Raw genomic sequence first — 6,531 nt, forward strand, 5'->3', positions numbered from 1 at the left:
ATCCCTTTAGTAAGTTTGAACCAGAAAAAACTTCTGAATACGTTTTCACCTCTTTGCTCCTGGCAAGTTTACAAGTTGCCTGACCTTTAATAGGTACTTAGCACCCCATTGTATTAATTCTAAAAATAGGCATGGCTTAAAGAACTTTTTGCCTCATTCTAAGTATGGGCCCAAGTACCCTCATTGTTTGTTTAGCAAGGAGTTTTTTCCCCTAAAGCAGTCCTAAGTAGACTTTTTTTAGATTTTTTTAGATTTTTTTCCCCTAAAGTAGTCCTAAGGTGGAGTAGAGGTCCTCCCATTTCTGATCCAAGTAGAGTTCTCAGTGTCAAAATGGGGAATGTTCCCAGTAGGGAATTGTTCCAATGGAGAATTCCCCAATGTGGAAATTTTTAACATTCACAAGTCTGAGAAATTTCAAGATTCACAATCTCCCCTGATGATCATTGGGAGACTAGTCTCCCCATTGATCATTTAACATAATCATTTTGTAATCCTAAATGCTCTCTTATCTTTGATTCTTAACTTCTCCCCTCATCCTTACCTATAGGCAAGGCCCTTCAACCTTTGTTTTCCTCTTATTATTTTCCCTTACCCTTACCTGGGGAACTCTGGGCCCAGTCCTGCCCTCCCCCCAAAGGGGCATTTACAGCTCCTCATGATTTCATTTGGAAAGAATTATGTGACTAATATCAAGGTAAATAAAAATCAGAAGTGTGACTATGAATTTGATGAAACTGTAGAGAAATTGAGACAATATTCAATCCTTATTCAGTATAAGAAAATAACTTCAGGAAATGGCTATCATCAGTATAGTGAATATAGCAAATACTTTTGTGAAGATGAAAAACTTCTTCAGTCCCATGGACATCTCCTGAAATTCCCATGTTTCAAGTTAATCTAGATGGAGTGGCATTCAGACCTCATTAGACAGCCAAAGAATAATCCTTTAGAAATGGTTTCTGGGAGTAATAAAGATGGGATGGTCATCAGTCAGAACTCTGAGCTTGCCACACATCAGATTATCCACATGAAGAGAAACTCTATCAATGTAAACAGCATGGAAAGGCTTTCACACAAAGGGGCCATCTTGCTGTTCACTACCAAATCTCCACTGGAGAGAAACCTCATGAGTGAAGTTGAGCTTACAGTTGACACTCTTAGCTTATTTAATAGAAGAGGATCCACACTGGAGAGAAACTTTAGGAGTAGACTTAATATTGTAAGGCCTTCGGGCAGCAATCATCTCTTATTCCCATCCTGAAAATTCCTTTTGGATAGAAGTCTTGTCACTGTGAATGAGGGAAGACATTCAAATGGAGAGTTTAGAGCTCATCCAGAAGGAGAAAATGCTTTCTGAGAAAACCAATTCCAGATGAATTCCCAGTGGGAAGACTTTCAGCCAGAGATGATCACTTTATATCAGAGTATTTGTAGTGCAGAGAAGCCTTATGAATGGGCTCTACATGGATGTGCTTTCCTTAAGTGGACTGTGAGTACTATTAATTAGAGAAATGCAAACTAAAACAAGTCTGAAGGATTAGCTCACATTTAGAAGATTAGCTATTATGATGGAAAAAGAAAGTGAGAAAAGTTGGAGGAGATGTGGAAAAAATTGAGATACTATTGAACTATTGGGGGAGCTGTGAATTGATTCAAACATTCTGGAGAGAGCAATTTGGAACTATGTTCAAAGGGCATCAAAAAAAGAACAAGGAAAAGGACCTATATGACTAAAAAATCACTTAAAGCAGTTCTTGTTTTGTATTGCAAAACTTAGAAAGTAAGGAGAAACCTATCCATTGGAAAATGGCTGAGTAACTTGTGGCATATGACTCTGGTAGGATATTATTCTGTTACAATTACTTTCAAGTAGGAGGAGTTCAGAATAACCTAGAAAGACTTACAAGAACTGATGCAAGGTGAAGTAAGCAGAAACACTACAAAGAAACTGTACAAAAAGAGAGCAATATTGTATGAAGAACAATTATATATTTAGCCTTTCTCGACAATGCAATGATCCAAAACATTCCCCAAGACTCATAATAAAAAAAATTTCATCTGCTTCCAGAGAAAGAACTGAAGTAGTCTGAATGCAGACCAAAGAAAAATGTCTTTCTTAATTTTTTTTAGTTTCCTTCTAAAAAAAGATCAATATGAGGAAAGGTTTTATATCAGATTGCTTACCATCCCTTGGGCTGGGAGAAAATCCCAAACCAAATATTTTTTAAGTGTTGGATATTGTTGTAGCATGTAATTGTAGTGAAAAACAAAACATCCAGTGTTGGGAGGAGAACAGAGGTATGCTCAGTATAGAACAATGTCTTTTCCAGAATAAAAGGGTCTATAAGCATTAGCTGCAGGAGAGGCTTTCCTTCAAGCTCATCCTTGACTCTACACTGGACACATCATTCTGGAGAGAATACTCAGTAAATCTCATTCCCCAGAAAGGCCTCTTCCTGTAACACAACTTCCCTAGACTGCCCCACAGAGGAGGCCTCATCCAACAGTCCAAATTTCATATTGTGCATAAAATACTATGATATGGATTTTTCTCTGGAATCCTGATGTTTGTCATGCTTCCTCACTATTTCATGGCATTCATCTATTATAATTTCTTCAGCAGTTCCTCAGTGAATTGATACTTGCTTTGTTTTTTGAGGTTTTCTAGGACATAGGATTTTACAAACAAACAAAATAGCAATATATGGGGAAGATATGGAATGGACAGAGGCCCCGATCCCTGCTGCTCAGTCCATTTTATGCAATGACTGAGTCTCACAAGGCAGCTGGCTGATTTCTGGGTCTGAGCTGAGGTTCAGCCCTTCTGTGATGAAGTAATGAGAGAGGATTTGAGTTCTCCAAGTCCACTTGGTCTCTGGTAGGATGGACCAACGAGGACTCACAGTAGAGGTCGTAAGTTTGAGCTGTCAGATCAGTCAGACACAGGACACAACTCCCTTGAAAACAAGAGGCAAAATACAAGCTTCTTCCTCAGGGGGCTGATGAAGGAGGCTCATTTTTTGTTCATGGAAATCTCATGCCCTCATTAATAAACCATGATACCCTTGGAGAAGTGCCCTCATATTTTTTTATTGGTTAAACTCTGAATGCTATGTGTGAAGAAGGGATTAACTCTCCCCTGCCTACTTTTAGATTTAATCACCAGAAAAATATACACCCCTACTTAATGGGGACTAATCACAGTTTTATAATTTTCTTAGGACTGCCCAAGAGGTAGTCCGTTGTTTCTGAGTTGTTACCCATTTTTATCATGTAGGTTGCAGATATCCCCCCATTTAAGCATATATGCTTCTGCTTTTGTTTGAGTGACCTAGTCCGGAGCTCTTGGCAGAGAAGGGATAAGCTGCTTCTTGCTGCCATCTTCTTGAGCCAGTGCTCCTCATTGCTGCCGATACAGACTCCTGCTGCTAACTCCCTGGGTGGTCCCAGCTGCCTGTTCCTGCTCCTCTTGTTCCTGCTCCTCTTCCTCCTCCTTCTCCTCTTCCTTGTCCTCCTGCTGCTGCTGTTACTGCTGATTGGAGTCTCTCTCCAGAGGCTTGGAAAGTATAAATCCCTCTTTCTCTTACATTACCAACAACTGAATGCTTTCTAGCTGCTTGCCTTGGAAGCCCAGGTCTGTCTCCCTTAGGCAATCCCTCTTAACTCCTTGTGCATGTGGTAAGGGAAGAAAGCTGTTCCCTGGTGTTTGACTCCTGAGGGAAGGGAAAGGAAGGTTACTCTTCCAAACAGGAAGTAGAATCGAAAGCATGACTCACTGTATGAAAGAGCAGTACATTACCTATAGTTCCCAGTTTTGGGGTGTCTTTTCTTCCTACTTTTCTGGGTGCATTGGTCCTTGAGAGTACAAAGAGAGAGTCATTTCCCTACACCCTATTGACATTCTGGCCTGCTCAGTCTCTACAATACATCCAATGTCGGATTCCTCCACACTATGTTCAGCAAAGAATTCTCCCTCACTATGGGAGATCTCACAGGTATGACAAAAAGAACCTAAATGCCTAATGATCATGGGGAGAGGAAGGAACCTTAAAGAGTCTGGAGGTGAATTTTAAGCCTTTTCAGACTCCATTGTTTTATGGAAGTCTCTGTAGAAGAATTGGAAAAAGGAGTTTTGAATTCAGAATGGGTATCCTGTCGTCCTTATTATAATTGGCTGATTGTTTGCTGAAGATTTAATTTTGTTTTTAAGGTTCATATATTAATCTGATCAATACTATTCTGTTACACTGAATCATTTTAATCCACTGTTTTGGCTATTGGATATTATCTGTTACATTATTTTTATTTGTACCTTTCCCCTATGACTGTACTGAAGAAAACATCATTGTAAAAGCCCATAAACACCTTGCACAAACCCTTTTCAGTGGCAAAACCATAACTTCTTATGTATTCTGGGTTTGTCACTTGATCCATCGAGGTTACATGTTGCTTATACAGCCTTTTCTTCCATTTTGACTTTATTAATTGTCACATAGATGATGGATTGACTCCATCAAAACAGGTTACAACCTGGTTAACAACCTTTGGAGAATATAATGACTTAAAAATTTAAATTGATTTTAAGGGGTCTTCAGAAGTGATTTTCAACAGCTCTGACTGATAATTTTGCCTTCCTTTGAGTTCTTTGTAAAAAGAGGTGATGGGTCTATTTAATAGATGAAGTGAGGTGCTATAGCATTATTATATTCCCCATCTCTGCATTTATAAAAATATAATGGGTGAGACATATCACAGTCTCATACCAGAGAAGCTTGGAAGGTTTTCCTAGGGAAGTGGTACTCTTGGATGGCTCCCAATGGGGAACATTTCTCATGAATTCTAAGTAGCTTTTGGATGATTTTTAACTCTTCAGCTTAATCTACCTCTATGAGAATGATATAGATTCTTGGTTACATTTTAGACCCCCCAAAAAAGGTTTTCATCAGCATTACAGAGATTTGTTTTTTTCTGGGCCCCTCTGTCATATTTTGGAATGATGACAGTAATAAATGTTGTTAAAAATATCTCAGTTAAGGTTGAAAGATTTGCTACATCTGTAGAAATTTGTGACAAGTATCCAAGTTGTTATGATTTGGGGAATTTTGTTGCTTCCTTGAATTTGCATTACCTACTGTACTACTGTTTTATAAAGCTGTTACTTTGTAAAAATAATTTGCACTCACACTCTGGATCATGGCCAAATTAAAAAGGAAATGGATCTCATTTTTGGTGAAGAACCTTTGTATTCTACCTCTCTGGGTGACACAGTCTGTCACTGATTGCAAGCTATATATTTTGATTTTTAAAACATTTTTATTATTGTTTTTTCTTGTATGTGCAATATAGTCTTTGAGGTTTTTTCTCTCATTTTTTGAACTTGAAGCATATGTTACCAGTATTAAGTTTTTCTTTTGTTTTTCAACTAGTGTAAATTTAAAAGGTCCATTAGCTCTAGAATCAATGCATATACAAAAGCTTTCGCCTATAGAAACCTTCTATTCATTGCTTAAAATTATGGGACTTTGCTTAATGATTCTGTCTGATTCCAGGAGAAGGGAAGACAAAATGAGCCACTGCACAGTGCCAAAGAAGCACAAAGCTAACCTGCATAATGCCAATCGAGCACAAGATCAAAGAGACCAAGCAATGCCAGTGGGATTGATGACATTCTGTGTCAAGGCAAGAGGACTTAAACTTCTTTGGGGTTCAAGGTTGTGGCTGCATGACATATGTCAGATGCAGGTCTTCCCTGTCCCACATTCTATCAAGCTCCTCCCTTTGGCTGACATCCTGGCTCCAGTATCCCTGAGCAAAAAGGTAAAATCAGACAAAGGGATGCTATTTCCCATCTGCTTCAAAATCTAGTCCCTTTTTTCTGTCTTTCATAGTGTGGCAATTTTCTGTAGTCCTGCTTGCTGATTGGGTAAGCGCATAATTGCTACTACAGGATTGTGGGACATATATCACTTCAATTGGACCCTGATTCAAGGACTAGTTCTAGGTTTATTTTTCCTTACTTTGAATTTTTACACACAAGACTTTGACATTTTATATTTCATCCAGAAGTTACTTTTTCTCTTTTATTTGGATTTTGGGGATGTTTTTGATTTTCTTTTGCCAATTGATAACCCCCAAAACCACATAGTTTTTCTTTTATAATGTTTTTAAATGAAAAATGTACTTTATATACAACAAACAAATATATTTATAGAGAATAAGAAAAAATATAAAGAAATAAACTTGCTTATGAAACATTATTTACTTTCAAGGTCAGGTGAAGATGCTGGTGCTAAAGGTTTCCATGCCATGTGCTCTCGCGTAACATAACTTACTCTCTACACACATAATCCTGCATTTAAACACAAAATTGACCTTACACATTACTTGTGATGTGTAACTATTGCTAAACTTAATTGGTATTTTTTTACTTATCATCATTTTCTTCAATGAATTTTGGCTGTTTTGCCACACTTTCCTCGAGTTCACTTGGAGGCTGTTTCAACAAAAACCTTTGCATGGAAGTTTCTGTTA

The sequence above is a fragment of the Monodelphis domestica genome, chromosome 4 (genome assembly GCF_027887165.1).
Source record: "Monodelphis domestica isolate mMonDom1 chromosome 4, mMonDom1.pri, whole genome shotgun sequence".
Taxonomy (NCBI): domain Eukaryota; kingdom Metazoa; phylum Chordata; class Mammalia; order Didelphimorphia; family Didelphidae; genus Monodelphis; species Monodelphis domestica.